This window comes from Leptidea sinapis, chromosome 28, assembly GCF_905404315.1.
Source record: "Leptidea sinapis chromosome 28, ilLepSina1.1, whole genome shotgun sequence".
Lineage (NCBI taxonomy): Eukaryota > Metazoa > Arthropoda > Insecta > Lepidoptera > Pieridae > Leptidea > Leptidea sinapis.
Window position 1 is genome coordinate 10,978,308 of NC_066292.1, and position 20,335 is coordinate 10,998,642.

General features: G+C 35.1%; 1 protein-coding gene across 1 annotated transcript in view; it reads right to left on the reverse strand.

The window, feature by feature from the left end:
- Positions 1-7,129, reverse strand: part of LOC126973115 (cell adhesion molecule Dscam2-like) — a 160,765-nt gene extending 153,636 nt beyond the window's left edge. The window contains exon 1 of the mRNA XM_050820258.1: positions 7,016-7,129. The gene's annotated coding sequence lies outside the window, so the exon portion shown is untranslated. The remainder of the gene's footprint in view (positions 1-7,015) is intronic.
- Between the last annotated feature and the right edge of the window lie 13,206 nt (positions 7,130-20,335).

Here is a 20,335-nt window from a genome sequence, read left to right on the forward strand (position 1 = left end):
TACGTGCCTCAATAGGGCTACTGGAAACCCAAGCGCTGGCAGCTATTTCGGTCAACGGATCAGCTTAGCTATCCAACGCGGAAACGCTGCCAGTATTCTTGGTACACTTCCCGTACAGTAATTTTACTTGAGTATGTCCCTGACAAATATGAATTGAATATTTACCAATCCATAGTGAATTTTCATCACGTAAAATTTTCATATTTTAACGGCTTTTAAATTTATATTCCCACCAGCTGAAATAGGCACGCAGTTAATCATGAACTCGAGTGAGTAATAGGCTGGCTGATAGTAATACAAGAGGTCACGATAAAATCGAGAATGGGGTGCCCGGGGGAAATTATTGGTATCATTTTATAGCTTATGCAATATGATTTATTGGTCGATACTATGAAATGTCGATACAGTCTTTATTGTAGGTTGTGTAAGAAATGTATACTTATGATTCAGCCGTTTTGTTTATCTTACACAATTTTGAATGGTTCCCTAAGCTTTAGTGGGGGCCCTCCGCCGACGTTCAAAGGAACGTCGATTTGAAGTTGGCGCGCACGCGTCCGTCACTAGACATTGTCGTTTCTGAGCAAACTTTACACTTTAAAAGTCTTTGAAGAACAGCAAAGACGCCATCACGTGTGCTGAGATAAAACTTGAGTAATTTTGGTGTATTAATGTGGGTTTGGTGCTAGTTTTTTTCGTACAACAGTGCAACAGTCCCAAAAGCGACGTATTTTGTACAATTCGCCTGCCTGGAGTCGAAGTCGTGGCCCCAAAACGTGAAGAAAGCTGTGCAGAAGATAACATTAAGTAAGTGCCTCCATTCTTCTTTGGTGAAGGGTTGATTTCGGGGTTGTGCTGGGAATGACGAAACGGCTGATACTGGAATAGGTAACACAACTCGTATTTGTGCAAAATACGGAATTCTTCAACTCGTGATACCCGCCTGCTTAACTCAGTATGTAGTATCACTATATATGATGCCCGATATAGCCCAGAGGTAAGTGACCCAGCCTTATAAGCTAGACGTCACGGGTTCGAATCCCGGTGCAAGCTAATATATGATGATTATGGACTTTTCTCTCCAAATCATGGGTTCTACATGTATATTTTAGTGTGTTTATCTTATTAATTATATTGTTATATATATATACTGGAAAAACACTCCCCGTCATTAATCTGGAGCGTGTACTTAAGACGCGTGTGTGAACACATCGACCGAGACAAGCACACAACAAACATTGGTTTTTGTTGTGCGTTCTGAATTTCGTGGTAATGGTATGAGACTAATCTGACATGCTGAAATTTACAAAAAAAAATTATACACAGTTATAATTATTTATATATTTTAAATCAGAGTTCTAATAACGATGATAATAATAATGTTTGAGGGATCTGATCAGAAATGAGGAGAACCGTAGGAGAAACATAGTTACCGATGTGGCCCAAATTATTGCGAAACTGAAGTGGCAGTGGGCAGGGCACATAGTTCGACAGACAAATGGCCGTTGGGGCAATAAAGTCTTCGAATGGTGACCACGTACCAGAAGACGTAGTATTGGTAGGCCCCCCACAATATGGATAGACGATCTAGTTAAGATCGCCGGAATACGTTGGATGAGGGCAGTGCAGGACCGATCGTCATGGAGATCTTTGGGGGAGGCCTTAGAACAGAAGTGGACGTCTTCCGGCTGATGATGATACATTTTAAAGCTATCCAACGTAGAAATGCCGCCAGTATTCTTTGGACTACAGATTTAGAATATATGAGCGTAAAGACCACCTGACAGCCCGATAATGTCTGATCAATTTTGATTTGACAATGTGTGCGTAATTATTAATACTCTATAATATACTTTACCAGTACCAGAACGGTGCCTATTTCTTCCGTGAAACAGTAATGTGTAAGCTTTACTGTGTTTCGGTCTGAAGGGCGCCGTAGCTAGTGAAATAAGTGGGCAAATGAGACTTAACATCGTATGTCTCAAGGTGACGAGCGCAATTGTAGTGCCGCTCAGAATTTTTGGGTTTTTCAAGAATCCTGAGCGGCACTGCATTGTAATGGGTATGGCGTATCATTTTCCATCAGCTGAATGTCCTGTTCCTCTCGTCCCGTATTTTCATTAAAAAAAAATGTAAATAATAGAGTTGCTTTACTTTCTAACTCTCTTTCACGCTTAGTTTGTCTATTGTAAGTATTTTGTATGTCTATACCTGGAACACTTCCTCGAAGTGATAGTTTTTACTACAGATTCTCATATTAAATTAAATTTATATAGTTATAAGCCCTGTTATGTTGTGATTAAATATATCTTGTATTTGTTATAGCTTTATAATTATTGTAGAAAAAAATTGTATTATTTCGCATTACTTACCTACTATTACTTACATAATAACGTTTTTTCTTCCGTCGTAAGGTCGGACAGGCAGTTTTTAATTATAATAAAGAATATATTGAATAACATTGCTTGACAGCGTGATATTTCAATATACCCAAAGACCGGCTTCTACAACGAATTGTGAAATAAAAAGGCCGAGGAGAAAGTATTTTGCGATTGTCCAAAAGATACCCGTGTCACTTATTCTGACAGATATAAATCACGACACGCAGAAAGTTTATTTGAAATATTGTTCATTATTGTCCTTCGGTTTATGAAACGAAAAGGTTCGGGATGTATTTGGAATGAATGGTTTGTGTGAATCAAAATGACCGACCTGTCGTGGGACGTCTCGCAGATATGAAGTTACTAAACTATTTTGTATGCATAAAATAATAGTTAGAAGTGTTATTTTTAATTTAAAAATACTTTTTTGGGATATATAATTTAATCAAATCAATATTCATTTAGGTCAAAGAAATGACACTTAAGAATCAAATGTTATTATATTTTACAATTTACGAAAGGGAAAATTTATTTTAGAAAGGGTTGAACAAGGAAGTGGTAAGAAAGTCTAAAAGGCATGATTGATTCCCTGATTCATGGAAGTCAGCCCTTGTCCATCCGATCCCAAAAAAAGGAGACAGTTCGGATCCGGCAAACTACAGGCCTATTGCTATTACCTCCCTACTCTCCAAAATTATGGAGAGCATAATTAACCGCCAGCTCTTGGTATACCTTGAGGGTCACCAGTTGATCAACGACTGGCAGTACGGCTTTCGCCATGGTCGGTCGACTGGCGATCTTCTGGTATACCTAACACACAGATGGGCGGCGGCTATTGAAAGCAAGGGGGAAGGCCTGGCAGTTGGTCTGGATATAGCGAAGGCCTTTGATCGTGTATGGCACAAGGCGCTCCTCGCAAAACTTCCATCATTTGGGCTTCCCGAGAGCTTATGCAAGTGGACCTCCAGCTTCCTCACTGGGCGCAGCATACAGGTCGTTATCGACGGTTATTGGTCGAATCCCAAGCCCGTGAACGCTGGAGTGCCCCAAGGCTGTGTGCTATCTCCCACGCTGTTTCTTCTGCATATCAATGAAATGTTGGACACCGCCAACATGCATTGCTATGCAGACGACAGCACTGGTGATGCCGTATACACGGGCCATGCAGGTCTCTCTCGGGAAAACGTCGACCAGTGCCGGGTGAAACTTGTGTCTTCTATCGAGTCCTCTCTCGAGAAGGTCGCGGAATGGGGTAAGTTGAACCTTGTCCAATTTAACCCCCAGAAGACTCAAGTTTGTTCGTTTACCACTAAAAAAACCCCATTTGCCGTATCACCGCTCTCCGAGAACACTTCCCTTAAAGCCTCGCCTAGTATCGGAATACTGGGTCTCGTAATCTCGAGCAATTGCCAATTCCGTGGTCATCTGGAGGGCAAAGCCAAACTGGCTTCAAAGAAACTGGGCGTCATAAATAGAGCACGGCAATACTTCAAGCCGGCCCACATTCTAGCGCTCTACAAAGCGCAGGTCCGGCCTCACATGGAGTATTGCTGTCATCTCTGGTCTGGCGCACCCCAGTATCAGCTCGATCCATTTGACCGCGTGCAACTCAGAGCAGCTCGAATTGTCGGGGACCCAGTACTCTGTGAACGGCTGGATCACTTGGCGTTGCGTAGAGACGTCGCTTCATTGTGTGTCTTCTACCGCATTTATCACGGGGAGTGTTCCGAAGAGCTGTTCCACCTGATTCCTGCCGCCGAATTTCACCTTCGCACGACACGCCACAAGTTACGATATCATCCCCACCATCTGGATGTGTGGCGGTCCTCCACAGTGCGGTTTTCAAGGAGCTTTCTTCCTCGTACCACGAAGCTGTGGAATGAGCTTCCTTGTGCGGTGTTTCCGGGACGTTACGACATGGGTACCTTCAAGAAAAGCGCGTACACCTTCCTTAAAGGCCGGCAACACTCTTGTGATTCCTCTGGTGTTGCAGGAGAGTGTGGGCGGCGGTGATCACTTAACACCAGGTGACCCGTACGCTCGTTTGTCCTCCTATTCCATAAAAAAAAAAAAAAAAAAAAAAAAAAGGCATAAAAGGCATTTATTTTCTCAAAATTGATTCCTTTAGAATTATTTTTGATGTCGATTCTAATATACTAAGATAATAGATACTACTACCGCTACGGAAACGAATGGCGCTCTGAGAGAGAAGAAGAGGCGCAAGAAACTCTCCCAGCATTCCTTTTTTTCCGCTCTTTTCAATAAAAATATACAATATTATACAGTCATTTCTATCGCTATAAAAAAGTGTATACATTTACCCTTACCGCTAGTATGTATCTTATGAAGCCTACTAGAATTAGTTACAAGCAATCCCTTATTTCTAGTGTTATAATAATGAATTTCACTATTAAGAGCAAAAAGGTGACGATTTTTGTGAACGTATATTAAATTTTCATAAATGTACTGACAACGAACAGTTATAATATTTATTTCTTTAAATTTTTCTTTGAAAGAAACAATTCGAGACGATTTGCGAGAAAGAGATTCTAAGTCAACATTATGAGCTTCATAGTCCTTGAAAATACTTTAATTACAATCTATGGTTTTCTTTTAAATAAGGGACGAGACGAGCAGGACGTTCAGCTAATGATAATTGATACGCCCCGCCCATTTCGATGTAGTGCCGCCCAGGATTCTTGAAAAACCTCAAAAATCTTGATGCGCCTGTCACCTTGAGACATGAGGTGTTAAGTCTCATTTGTTAATTGTCCCAGTAATTTCACTATCAACGGCGTCCTTCAGACCGAAACACAAGAATTTTTACACATTACTGTTTCACGGAAATAGGAGCCGTATCCATAATCTAGCCGGTATCTTTTGCAAAGGAGCCTGCCACTGGTAAACAACAATATATTTAAAGTGATGCAATTAAATTATTCAAACGTTTCTACTTTAATGACTTAAAAGTCAACATAAAAGAAAAAAAAAGCGAAATAATGCCAGATGCGAAAAATTTATACAATTAATGCATCAATTCACACACACTGTTTCTTGATGACAATTACCAGAAGTAGCACCCATAAACAAGCATGACTCATGAACCAGTCATCGCTTCCCTCTACCATAATTTTACGAAAGGCCACAACCCTCCCCATGACATCGTCACAAGCAACATTTCAGTCAGGCTTTACAGCAAACATCAAAAAACGTTTATCGCGAGATAACTAAAGCCCAATTATTATAAGTGTCAAAGGGAAAATATAATATGCAAATATTGAAAAGTAACAATAAAGAGGTAACAAAGGTTTCGTGAGACTTTGTTATTCTTGGAAATTGAATTTTCCATTTGTATAGAAGAATAGCGATTCAATTCATATCATTAGCAAGGCTTCATAAAGGGTTTTAGGGATTCGAGTTATAAAGGGACAAATATATTGCTAATATATCGTAAGTGTGTAATCTATAGACGAACATGGGACTCACTCGATGATTGGATTCATACTTTAATTTAATTTAATTTAATTAATTTAATAATTGACTACGTGGTATCATAGCGGAACATTTTCTGCCATGAAGCAGTAATGTACAGGTACAATGGTGTTTCTGTGTGAAGCACTCCATAAGTTGCGAAACTTAGAAACTTACAATTATATTTATTATATTAGTAAGGATAACCCACTAGCGATCTTCACAAAAACATAAACCACTGCCACACTAGATACCGCAGGCGTAGTCGCACAGTGCGGCAACTCGAACAATGTGTGACGTTGACGTGTTAAACTCTGTTAAACTTTGCTAATAATTGAATCTAAAATGTCGGGTTGCGTAGTAAAACTTTGTAAAAATAATACTACAAGGAATAAGAAAGACACTGGGATCAGATATCATCAGTAAGTATTTTGTGTTTTATTAATTTCAATGTAAAATAACACGAAGTGTATGTTACAAAATTTTAAAGATGCCATTGAGTGTCAAGATGCCATGCACACAAGCATGTAATAGTTGCCGTAATAAAAAAGCTATAGTTTAGGTAGTGCGTATCTAGTTGGAGCGTAGCGGAGCCCAATACTTAATCTAAGCCTGCAGAAGAATAATAAGAGCAAAGAAATTTTATGTTAGTTCAAGGTTATTTCTATCAGCAAAAATTTGTTGTAATTTTCTTCTTAAGTATGTTAACTGACACTTTTAACAAAAAAGTATTAAATGTAGTGGATATATGTTATACTATACAAAATATGTAAGATATAATATAAATATAATATAATTTTGTTAGGGCTTACACTTTATGTTGATTTTATGTGTTGAAGTTATTTATGTTAATGTTATATATCAAAAACAATTCTAGATAAAGGTATGTTTGTGCCAGATTTTGTCTTCATGTTAACCTTTGAAAAACATACATTTGGGAATCGAAACTTGGAAATCTTCATAATCTATAAAGTTTACGAACAGTGATTTTATTTACAAATAAATTATTTATTTGCGTTGAATTTTGCAGATCATTCAAATTTAAAATTAATTATTTTCACCCTGTGAGCAAGAAATATTAGGCAAACTTATCAGAAAAACATAAATATAATTAAGTTTTATCCGTGATACACAAATTCACAAAAAAGCTTATTAAACATTGTTACCTCTCAAGCACTAAGCAGCTACAGCCAAGTAAGTGTTGACAGTAAAGCCTTCCATTAACACGTAACACTTTCCCGCCCTAACTTAACGGACGTCGTGCAACCGCCCCTTACAACGATTCGCGGAATACTAACTGGGAAAGCTGGAAAATTGTGGGTCTGCATATTACAGCGGTCTTTGTTAATTTGTACTTAATGTGTACTTATGATAAGTTGAGCTCTTGAATTCAGAGTAATTATCTATATATTAATATATGAAGCGGAAATTTCTCACCTTTTTTAAGCACATTGCTCCCCCCGATAAGAGTGAGATTTGGCATAGTGAAACTTTACATAGAGAACAGGTGCAGAAAGCTAAAGAAAATGACATTATGTATATATTTAAATATAACTAAATGAAAAAGTATTAATATTCAATACATCGCTAACAATTTAAAATCTTAGATTTTTTTATAATTTTAACATTATCAATTAGCCTTAACGATCACTATAAAAAATATATTAAGCATATAGTATCTATCAATTATAACTGTTTATAAATAGAACCAAATCTTGTTATTATATTAGTGCCCTTGACTGGTCAAAATACGAAAATAATTTAAGATTTTCGATCAATATTTTTTAGTTTTTTAATAACACAGAAATGACATAATTACGAGCTATAAACAAAAAAATATACATTAATTACATTCTTTGCACTCAATAAATGACACACAACTTGAGTGTCATTTATTTCATTTATTTAAATTTTAATTCAGTTCAATTCAGTTCAATTTTATATTATATGGTACCAATTTGCTATTTTTAAAGTGATATATAAATCCCTCATATCTGGGATTAATTAAATTAAATTTAAGTCGACTTGAATAGTTGGCTCAGAGGTAGAGCGCTGGGACGGAACCCAAGACGTCGCGGGTTCGTGTCCCGCATCGTTCATAAATTTTGGTTACAAATTTAATTTCATCTATGGTTAGTACATTAATAATTATCTTAAAAACTATGTAAACTAATGAATCCATATAATATAACAATTTAAAAGTAATTTAACATTGGCTTGAAAAAAAATATTTAATTAAAATTATTAAAAAAAAAATATTATGACACTAAGGGACGAGACGACCAGGACCTTCAACTGATGGTAATTGATACACCCTACCCATTACAATGTAGTGCCGCTCAGGATTACTGAAAAAACCCCAAATTCTAAGCGGCACTACAACTGTGCTCGTCACCTTGAGACATAAGATGTTAAGTCTCATTTGCCCAGTAATTTCACTAGCTACGGCGCCCTTTAGACAGAAACACAGTAATGCTTACACATTACTACTTCACGGCAGAAATAGGCGCCATTGTGGTACCCATCATCTAGCCGGCATCCTGTGCAAAGGGGCCTCCCACTGATGAATCTACATCATCATGCAGGGTTTCAGTAACAATATGTCTTAGATATCTAAACTGAGAGACCCGACTCAAAGATATCCCATTGAGATACACTGGTAGTATGTGTTCAGGTTATTTAAGATGATGAGTATATACTCACTCTTTCTAACGTTGTACCTTAAAGCCGTATCCCCCAGCGTAGGCCAAACAGATCTTCAACAAGCAAAACATTGTATTTTACATTTAAAACTTTATCATTCTAAACACTTCATCATTATCATCATCATCATCAACCGGAAGACGTCAACTGCTGGACAAAGACCACCCCCAAAGATTTCCACGACGTTCGGTCCTCCGCTGCTCTCATCCAACATATTCCGGCGATCTTGCGTCGGTCCAACTTGAAGGGGGCCTACCAACACAGCGTCTTCCGGTACGTGGTCGCCATTCTAGGACTTTACTATATGTCCTGCCCACTGCCATTTCAGTTTCGCAATTATTTGGGCTATGTCGGTAACTTTGGTTCTCCTACGGATCTCCTCATTTCTGATTCGATTTCGCCGGGAAAATCCAAGCATAGCCCTCTCCATTGCCCTTTCAGCGACCATGAGCTTTCTCATAAGGCCAATAGTTAGCGACCACACCTGCGTACCGTAAGTCATCACTGGCAACACACACTGGATGTAAACCTTCGCCTTCAGACACTTATTTGGGATTGTATTGTATATCTGTTCAAAACACGTATTAAGTATATATTAAAATATCCTTTATTACTCACAAAAATATGTGTTTTAAAGTTGAATGTTCATTAAAACTAAAAAACTGCAGAATCCACGAACCGTAATTCATGAAATCATTAAGAACTTCCCGACAAACTTAAATCGACTTGCCTTGTAGTCGGTAACAAAGTTTAATTGACATTCTAAAAGTTAATTTACCACAAATTTGTGTTCTACTCCATTATTTTAGGATTCAATTTGACTTTTGCTGTTATATTGAGCCGCAAAATAGATTGTATGTATCCTGGGACCGTTTTACTGTCAGCCTTCCACAGATTAATGATTTGTTAAATGTTCGAATGAATAATAAATGTTCACATGTTTTGAAGATAATTCAAGAAGCAGGGAATGAATTGTATAATCTTGGAGGATCTACCCAATTAAATAATTATAAGTTATATGAATTATTTTTTTGTTCTATTACCAAAACCTACCCATGGCTTGGTAAAAATACAATTTAGTTTTATAGTAAGGACAAGGGTGACAGCTCTGCTTGGTTTGAAAAATCGGATAAGTTCGTTTTCCTAGAGTTGAAACCGAGCCATGAAGGGCCTTCAATGTATATTGAAAATTAGGTGCAAACTCTTTGAAACTCATAGAAATAAATACTGGCTCTTAAAGCTGGAATATTGGTTAGATTAAAATAAAATAAATAATTACAATCAAAGAGAACTACGTTTTTATTAGAATATCTATTTTTGTTAGAGATAGAAGGCGTTTCAATGAAGAAAACTATTGTCAGAAATGGATAAAATTTAATTGAATGCGGTTATCTAGACTATCTCTATTTAAAAAAAATAACAAAATAACAAAGTTAATCAAGATTAACAAATAGCTTAAGGTGCGCTACTGTATTCTATAGCTTTGAAATACAGGCCCGGCCTAGTTAAATGCTAGTGACAACTAAAATAATATAAATTAATTATTAAAAGCACTACTTAAGTATTAGTTACCTTCGTTTTACGCTTATTTCTTGTGATAACATTCAAATAACATCTTCACAGCTATAATATGTTTTATTTTAATTTTTGTATTATTCAGATTTTTGTATTAAATTTGCAAATTTTTATTGTTAAAGTTTAGATTAATTAATTAATGATTATTGTAAGATTAATAGTTAGTTAGTTAGTGCGCCGAAACTTCACCCAACAAATTCATACAAATGTTGAAAGAGTTGAATCAAACAATTTAGGAGAGAGTCATGTCAAGTGTGTTTAACAGCCGATGGAAGAAAGATTTCGTCTGTTAGTGATCCTAGCATTTAAGATGAACGCTTAGGGAAGAAAACTGCGTGCATCCTCTATATTATACGACATTGTGTGAATATGGAGGATGTGATTCTATATATATCCTCCTGTTGCCATATGGCAACGGCACGAGACCACTGTTTAGAACTCTGTTATAAAGTTATCACTAGAGACCGGATTATAATGCATATTGCATATGCTTTTGCATATTTAGTACTTTTTCAGCGGTAATTGCATTATTTTAGAATAAAAATAATTATTATGCATTTTTACGCTCGATCTCGCTCATCGTTCGATGCTTTTCATAGTAAACCCAAACATTGCACCCAAGTTTAAATTCTGCCCAGTAACCTCAGTAAACGTAGAACGCTCCTTTTCCGCTTACAAAAATTTACTAAGCGATCATAGACACAATTTGTCTACAGAACATTTAGAACAGTACTTAGTAGTACATATTTTTAAAGGTAAATCTTAAATTTCATTATCATACCTAAGTAGGTATATTTATCTTGTAATAGTTTTTTCACAAATACGATTGTCAGTACAAGCCTTTATAAAATAAAATAAAAATATTCAAAAATATGACTTTTTATTTTTTCCTGTTTAATTGTATGTATATTTTAGCCCTTTTTATGGATTTTCGTGCATATTTTATCTATTTTACTTGGATATTTTGGGCATTTTTTGTAGCATATAATCCGGTCTCTAGTTATCACACAAGACATTAAGGAAATTAAAGTATTATATTTTGATGAAGCCGTAGTTGAAAAAGATTTTAAAACGATTAAACCGTATAAGCTGCAGTACACAAAATTTAAGGTTTGCAGAATGTAACGTTTCCTTATGAAAGGAGTTTTATGTTTAGATAAAGAAATTCCAACTTGATAAATTTGATAAAAAGGAAACACTTTAAGGAAGAATAAAATGAGTATAAATAAAAATTACCGGGAACATTCTCACTTTTTAATGACCTCCAACGAACTCTCGCGTTCCGTGTGAGCGCTCTTCCACTGAGCCAACCGTTCGAGTGACGTATCGTTGATAAATCTTTTTTTTTTCTTTTGTATGTCTCGTTCATCTGTAAAGTAGATCCTTTAGATGAAGCTACAGTCTGAGAGTGCGGGTTCGAGTCCCGCATCGTTCATAAATATTGTTTTCTAATTTAGTTTGTGTAATTTATCCCAGAGGTGAGGGTTATCACTTTAACAAATAACAAATCCTACTTGTATTATAAATGTGAAAGTTTGTATGTCTGGATGTATGTTTGAACTTCTTTAACACAAAAACTACTGAATGGATTTTGATGAAACTTTACAATAAAATAGCTTACACATCAGAATAACACATAGGCACACATAATTTATAAAACTAATAGTGTGAATTATCCAAATTATAAAAGAAGAGTGAAGTAAGTAGAAAAGAAATCTGCAATCTGCAAGATATTCATGCTTGCTCTGAAAAATCACAAGAGTTACTAATATACTTATTAATGATTGATGAAAATGTTTACCTTGAATAATCCTACAAAAAGTGAAGGGTGGTCGGACGACTGCGGGCTGCGTGCGGGGAAGGGGTCGCTCATAGCTGAGTGCGCGACTCTAACGCATGATACAAGAGCATGTAAATATTGTCGAACGCGGACGCCGGGAAGACAGTGATGAAGGTTGTGTCCTAACCCGAATTAATTTATTGTATGTATTGTAGTTAGTTTTAAGGGTTTTTTTGTGGTTAGGAAACACGTATAGAATATTTTAACTTTTTTATAGATATTACACTTATAATAAGACCACAAAAGCGAAATTTGATTTCTGCTGAACAGTTAATTATGAGGGATTACTTCGTTTTTATTTAAATTTTACTTAGGTAACCAATAGAAAGCCACATTTTATGGGAGTGTTTTATGCTACTATTATACTAACCCGATATAGTAACCCGAAAAATGAAAAGACGTTGTCGTGGTCTTGGTTATCGGATTTAAAAAGTAAGTCTGAAAAGAAACGGTCAAACACTAAAACTCTCCAGGGAAATGATCGACCAGTTTGTACGTTTACCACTAAAAAAAAATCCATTTGTCGATTTTCGACAACACACCTCTTACAGCCTCGCCTAGTATCGGAATTCTGGGTCTCGAAATCTCGAGCGATTGCCAATTCCGCGGCCATCTGGAGAGCAAAGCCTAATTGGCTTCGAAGAAACTGGGCGTCATAAATAGAGCACGGCAATACTTTAAGCCGGCCGACATTTTATTGCTGTACAAAGCGCAGTTCCGGCTACATATGGAGTATTCCTGTCATCTCTGGTCTGACGCACCCCAGTATCAGCTCGATCAATTTGACCGCGTGCAACGCAGAGCATCTCGAATTGTCGGGCACCCAGTGCTCTGTGAACAGCTGGATCACTTGTCATTGCGTAGAGACATCGCTTCATTGTGTGTCCTCTACCGCATTTATCACGGGGAGTGTTCTGAAGAGCTGTTTCACCTGATTCTTGCCGCCGAATTCCACCTTCGTACGACACGCCACAAGTTAAGATATCATCCCCACGATCTGGATGTGTGGCGGTCCTCCACAGTGCGGTTTTCAATTAACTTTCTTCCACGTACAACAAATCTGTGGAATGAACTTCCTTTGCAGTGTTTCCGAGACGATACGACATGGATACCTTCAAAAAAAGCGCGTACACCTTCCTTAAAGGCTGGCAACGCTCCTGTGATTCCTCTGGTGTTGTAAGAGAATGTGGGCGGCGGTGATCACTTAACAACAGGTGACTCGTAGGCTCGTTTGTCCTCCTATTCCATAAAAAAAATTATAGTATAGCTTATCAGGCATACTAAAGTAATAAACCTGGCAGGTTTTCATCGGTTGTCTAGCAGAGTGAGGCTCTATCTATAGGTAGGTATAAATTATCTAAGGTCAAAACCTCGCGTACGTAGATTTAAGCCACAATAAAAATATAATGATAATCCCGAGCAGTTAAGAAGTAACATACTATACCCATTTAATGTTATAAGACTTAATTTATTCTCTTTCCCATAAGATGATTTGAGTTGAATCATATTTTCTTAACATGTATTTTAACTTAAATATAAGACTGAACAGATCCATTTCCCAGCGACATAATACCAAGTTCATGCAAAGCTTATGAATAAATATCGCAGACGGATTTAAACGAATTTTAAAAGCAATCTCGGGTTTGCTCTTAGCTTGTAATGAAACCGAGTCGTATTATCCAAATATTTGATTTTAAACTAAATGAGATTCGTGTTATGAGCGTCGCGGGAGCGAGTTTTAACGAATTTGGATTTGACGTTCAGAAAACCCATACAGGTCCTATATGCCAAGAAACAATTATTAAAGGATATTTTTTTTAATGAAAATAAGGGTTCAGCTGATGGTAATTGATACGCCCTGCCCATTACAATGCAGTGCCGCTCAGGATTATTGAAAAACCCAAAAGACGCACTTCTGAGAGGCACTACAACTGCGCTCGTCACCTTGAGACATAAGTTGTGAAGTCTCATTTGTCCAGTAATTTCACTAGCTACGGCGCCCTGATCTGAGTGAGGCTATCCTTCACGTTAATCTCTCAATATCAGGTACGCTCGTTTGTTCTCTTTTTCCATAAAAAACAACTCGCGACCAAGAGGTTAAAAATTCCGGCAATTTCATGTCACTTAGGTGTTTCATTCAATATCCTTCAATAACTTGTTGCTTCTATAGAGTCACATTTTATTCGAATTAGAAGAAACATAGCTACAGCCTAACACTAAACACTGTGTGCTATACAAATGATTTAAGTTTTATTTAGTGTTAATTCCGCCAATATTTGTTTTTAAACAATTCGACACGAGTTTCGCCTCTACACGAGGCATCCTCAGGACGTGTTGTCTCGCCAAAATCTGGCACTGAGACTGAAGTCTTCAGTGAAAAACACGTGTCGAATTGTTTAAAAACAAATATTGGCGGAATTACCACTAAAGAAAACTTAAATCATTTGTATAATTATGGATTTCCGCAAAGTGGCGCCTACTTCAATAAATTTACTGCATGCTATTGCTACAAATGTTTAGGACAGACTAAGTGAGTTGATGATAGTTGTCCATAACTGGTGTTAAAAACAACCCGTATGCTTGTTTGTCTTCCTCTTCAAAAAGAAGCCAGGCTAGTATTTCAGTGAAGTGATAAAGTCTGTTACAAAAATCAGGATAAATCTTCACATACACGTTAAACACGTATACTAATCGCTGTGTTTCTGAGAAAATCCAAATATTTCAATTTGCCAGCTCCAATTCCGTTGGATCTCGAGTTACGTCGTGTTCCGATTTAACTTTGAAATGAACGTTGTAACTCAATTTGTAATTCTGAACTTTATTTCCATAAATAAATATAATAGTTTTTTTTATATCAGATGGTTCAATATTGTGAAAAATATTTTAACTGCTTCTTTCATGATACCCATCATAACGTAGGGATAGTCATGTAAAGTGTATTTATGATAATTATTGATGGCACAAATCTATAGACAATCTGAAACAAGAAGACACGTGCATTTGATCTTGTCAACGTGGCATGCCTAAATACCGGTACCGGTATTACCGAGGACGTCACGGGTAGGAGAGGGGGGACGCCGCTCTCCTTCATACCGCACCCCATCTTTACTTCGTCTAATCGCGGAGTTGACTCGCTGTAAGGAATGTAATAATTGTTAACGGTCCAATTCTTAACAGTTTGAAGAAACATTCCTTTTGTCTTCTAGTCCATCCAAAGAATGATGGAATCATATTTTTTCCTTCACTTTTTTTTACTTATGTTAGTAAATCTTTAATAGTACACATTCGCATTTTTTAGTTTCGGGTTGGTATTAAAAACTTTTATCACCTGCAACGATGTCAAATACAGTATATAAAAGATAGCCATATTAGGGGGTATCCATCCATCCAGTACAAAATGCTTGACGCCTAAAACACATGCAAAATTGTTTGCACCTGTCGCATATTGTCTTATAAGACTCTATCATGCACCGTTGATCAGTATGACTTCTACGACTACGGGCAAAATTTAACCAGCTGTAAATGATAACTTTGTATTTTACTAAGACTTCGTAGTAAACGACAGAGTGATATTTTTCTTTCATCAATTAAATTTTGACGCGTACATGTTTCTCGAATAATTGCTACCAATTTATGAGAGATGAATTATATATAAATCAAGGCGTTACCAAAGCGTTATTAATTTGTAATTTATAATATTGTTTATTGATTGTGTTTCCAATCAGCCTGTACTGAAAATTTTCAGTGTAATCCTTGTATTCAGTCTGATATTAAAGTCCTTGTTATATAAGGATAAGAGTTGAGCAAGAGATTTCATTTTCATACTTTTTAAAAATGCCAAAATCTCTTGGAGAACTTTAACTGTTAAACTTTTTAAATCCTCATACTTCCTGCGTCTAAGCACTAGTGAACTATTGTGTAGAAGTTTTAAGTGAGATCAGTCCACGATATAACCACTGCAGCTTAAACTACAGGGCTTTAGTAAAGTTATGATATAGATGGAACTTTTCTGTATGACTACCATTGTTGTGGTAAATATTCAAGAAACTACATGAAAAGCATGAAACTTGATAAAAATTTGTCATCAATTGTTCTTTTTTTGCTGTATTTCGATTCAAGTATCGATAAAAAACTATGAGGTTATGCCATTTGGTTTGCCAATTATTTATTTATTTTTAATTTTGCCAATTCAGGTCCAATTTGATTATACCGAAATTTTTACATTAAATGGATACAACATACTTTTCAGATAACGAAATTCATTGAGGTACTCGATTGCTTAAGACATCTCTAGAACAAGCAATGACTAAAATTACTTCGGAAACAATGCGTAAATCCATAGATACGTAGCCAGACATATAAGATCAGGTATCTTATATGATATTAATCCAAAAACTTTAATAAATAAACACATATAAGTATTATTAAGATTACCTAACGTCACAACAAAATAAATGAAATTTTTAGTTGTAACAGAAGTTGTAATATCCTACTAGGTATATTAATTTTATAATTACGTAACGACCAAGCGAATCTCAAGGATTATACGAATTGCTAGTACATTTCATAATAAAGTAATTTTAAACAAGAATATTTGAAATGCTTCTGACTATAATATGCTTTTAATATGTACTACTAAAATTTGAATTATGAAAGATCTACAAGAAGATAAAGTCGGTATCATTAGAAAATTCTATACAACATGGCAGTACCCATAATACAAAAGGAATAAATACGAAGCCACACAAAAATATACAAAGATAAGCTTTAAGCTTTGAGCTTGTCAAAACTTATCAACAGATAATAAGACGTGCACTAATCCCGGATATTATTGAATTCTAAAGCATCCTGTGAGGCTGTCGCGCTTAAGCCTTCGGGATTTTCTACTGTTGACTATCACAATTGAGAAATGTTAAGTGTTAGTGGCAACTTTTACTAGCGCTATACTAATGGAATTGTAGAACAAAGATCGTTCTAGGTATACAACTCTAACATAGACACTCTGCGCCAGTTAGAGACTTAGCTTATCTTTAGGTGCTTCATATTTATGTATTTTGAAATTTGTATCAGTTTTGGCTAATTGTACGCTATAATATTTAGGATATCATTTTCATTCGTGTGTTTGAAATTTATGCATATATTTTTTTTTCATTAGTTAACACTCGTCGTGATAGTAACATAAAATTATCTATTGTAATACAAAACTCTACATTTACTTTAGTTAAATATCACGCCATCATTAGTGTTTCCATTCAATTGACGTATTTGTTAATCATGGTTTACTTAAACTAGCGTTATTTTGTAATGATTAATACATGTATGTTGTTCGAGAATTAATAAATAAATAACTAGAATGATATCTGTTCTTCAATTCTTTCATTTGAGATTTTCTTGGCCCAGTATATACAGGGATCTCTCAGACTCTGATGGAACTGTAGATCAAATACAGACAAAAATCTAATATGAAACCATTATAATTACACACGTTTTAATCCTTTAAAAGTGTTTTATTTAAATTCTCTTATTTTAGAAATCACAGGGAGGGGGACACTCATTTTACCACTTTGGAAGTGTCTCTCGCGCAAACTATTCAGTATAGAAAGAAAATATTTTAGACACCTCAATATTTTTGAAGACCTATCAACAGATACCCCACACGTATGGGTTTGATGAAAATATTTTTGACTTAAAAAAGCGCGTACACCTTCCTTAAAGGCCGGCAACGCTCCTGTGATTCCTCTGGTGTTGCAAGAGAATGTGGGCGGCGGTGATAACATAACAACAGGTGATCCGTACGCTCGTTTGTACTCCTTTTCCATTAAAAAAATAAAAGACTTTCTGTTCAGTATTATTGTTTTTTTTTCAATTTTGTGTAAAAATCTTAATACGGTTCACAGAATACCAAGTTTCAACAATATAGAGTTCTTATAGTTTCGGAAAAAAGTGGTAGTGTCATACAAACAGACAGACAGACAGACATGACGAATCTATAAGTAAGAACTAAATTAAGGCGGCTTTCATATAAATTAATTTCTACAAATGCTACACTCATTTATGCTTCGTAAAGAAAGCGTAACATTAATCAAATTCCACACAATTTATTACTGACACCATAAAGTATTGCCATAAAGAATCCGCCGTTATCAGTGGATTCTGTAGCAAACGTCATGCTAAGATTAATTTTGTCGTCCGCGTTTCGTATTTAAGATAAAATGAAATTTCGAGATTGTAACTTTTCTGATTTAAAATTTAATACTTAGACATGATATTCGAAACTCTGCATGCTTTGCGGTTATTATTGTACATTTTGTTATATTTTAATTTGAAATAAGTTTGCATGACCTAAATAAAGCAGACTTTAAAAACAGATTATAATAAAGTTTTTTGAATCTAAAAAGAGATTTTATATCATTACCAATTCGTAAATATGCACACTTTAAGAAAGTTTGTCTTAAAGATAATTCGAAACTGTGGCTTTATCTATAAGTTAACGACACATAAATATTATAATTATATATAAAGATATTATATATATCTAGAATATGAGGATATGTATTATTTTTACAAACTACATTATATAGCTCTTATTATTATAAGAAACTTTAAATTGATGCTTCAAAATGATCAAATATTTATCTTAATATATATAAATTACGTGACACGTTGTTTGTCCGCGATGGACTCCCTAAACTAATCAACGCATTTAAATGGGGATTTTTTCATGGCGTGCAGCTTAGTCCAACTTGAGGGATAGGATAGCTTATATTTCGATTTGGGACCCATAATTAGTTTTATTTCCAATATTTGTTTTGTATGGACATATTTTCTGTGTGAGAATTTATTCACGCACGGTTTGACAGTTCCGCTGTGATTTCATTATAACAACAGGAGCATTTTTTACGAAATAATTCTTGCTATTTTGAAATATTATTGGCAAATTCCTATAAAAAAAGTGTTTTGTTTTTATTATCTACAGAAAAACGTCTGTCGAGTTAGCTAGTAATACATATATCAATGAATAAAGATATTTTGACTTCGACTTTAACACCGTCTTGGTGTAACTCTTACTTTTTTCAATAGTTGTCAACGGAACATTAGCAATACATTTTTATTGGAAGTTTTCTGATATTCTGTTGTTATTAATTATAAAATGAATGAAAAATGATGAAAAATTACAAATAGATGAATGCTTACTTACAAACTTTATATTACTTCATGTTTACTAAGAAATGGAGAGCCGTTTTATCCTTCGGTTATACAGCTCAAACTTCTGAATTGATCATAATAATACTTAAAACATAAGATGCAACGTGTTTTGGAGAAGATTTTAATACATAATTTATCGTGATTACTTATCCGGGACCTATATTTTTTAATTTTTAAAATTTTTTGGGATATCAACGTTTTCTATAGCAGAAAAATCGTATTAATTTCCTAAAAATCGTATGTATTTATATGTGTATTTCGAAGAAAATACATAAAAATGTAGTGTAGGGAGAGGATATTCTAATAGAGGTGTCAAATCACCTCTACTAAAAAAAAATCGAAAAGGCAGGTTAATGTACCTTAGCTCTTAATAAAAGTTTTTATTTATTTATTTGGATTAAGATCTACCAGCAGTTATTACAATAAAACTTATAAAAAAGCAACAAAAGTGTACATAGATTAGTAGTTGTATAACTTATTATAGGTAAACACCACATATATTGATACTACGGTAATAATCGTCCCTAGCTAAAAGTTATAGTACTTAAACATTATTAAATTTTTGTACAACGTGTAACCTATACACTAATAATACATGTATATAATATATTTAAAATTACTTACACAAACAAATACACCCTAGATGATAAGTGATCAAAAAACAACAATAATATAGTTAAGACTAGAAACAAAAAATATATTAAAATTATTACAAAAACAACTTCTCTAGAATCCACTGTTTTAATTTAAAATGTAAAAGTAATTGCTATTGCAGTATTTAGTTTTTCCACCCTATCGTAAGTTATGCGCCCTTATGTTTCACTATAATATATTAAACTCTAAATTAAACATAAACGAAGTTATAATAATGGTCGGTCTTCAAACAAACCGGTATATCGATTCATAGCCAACTGTCAGACGCCCGCCCGTGTTCGGTACTTGCACTAGCTTTTTGAACGAGTTGGAAATTGTTTGGCAGTTCGACAGTGTGAAATAAGCGACGCCAATACCAAGGTATTTTGCTTTAAAATATCATATAACTTCGCTATACTCTAAGTATGGGCTGCATATTTATTTATTTAAATACTAGCTGACCCGGCAAACGTTGTCTTGCCATATAAATTATTTTTAGAGTTAGACCGTTCCTTGGACATGCAAGATT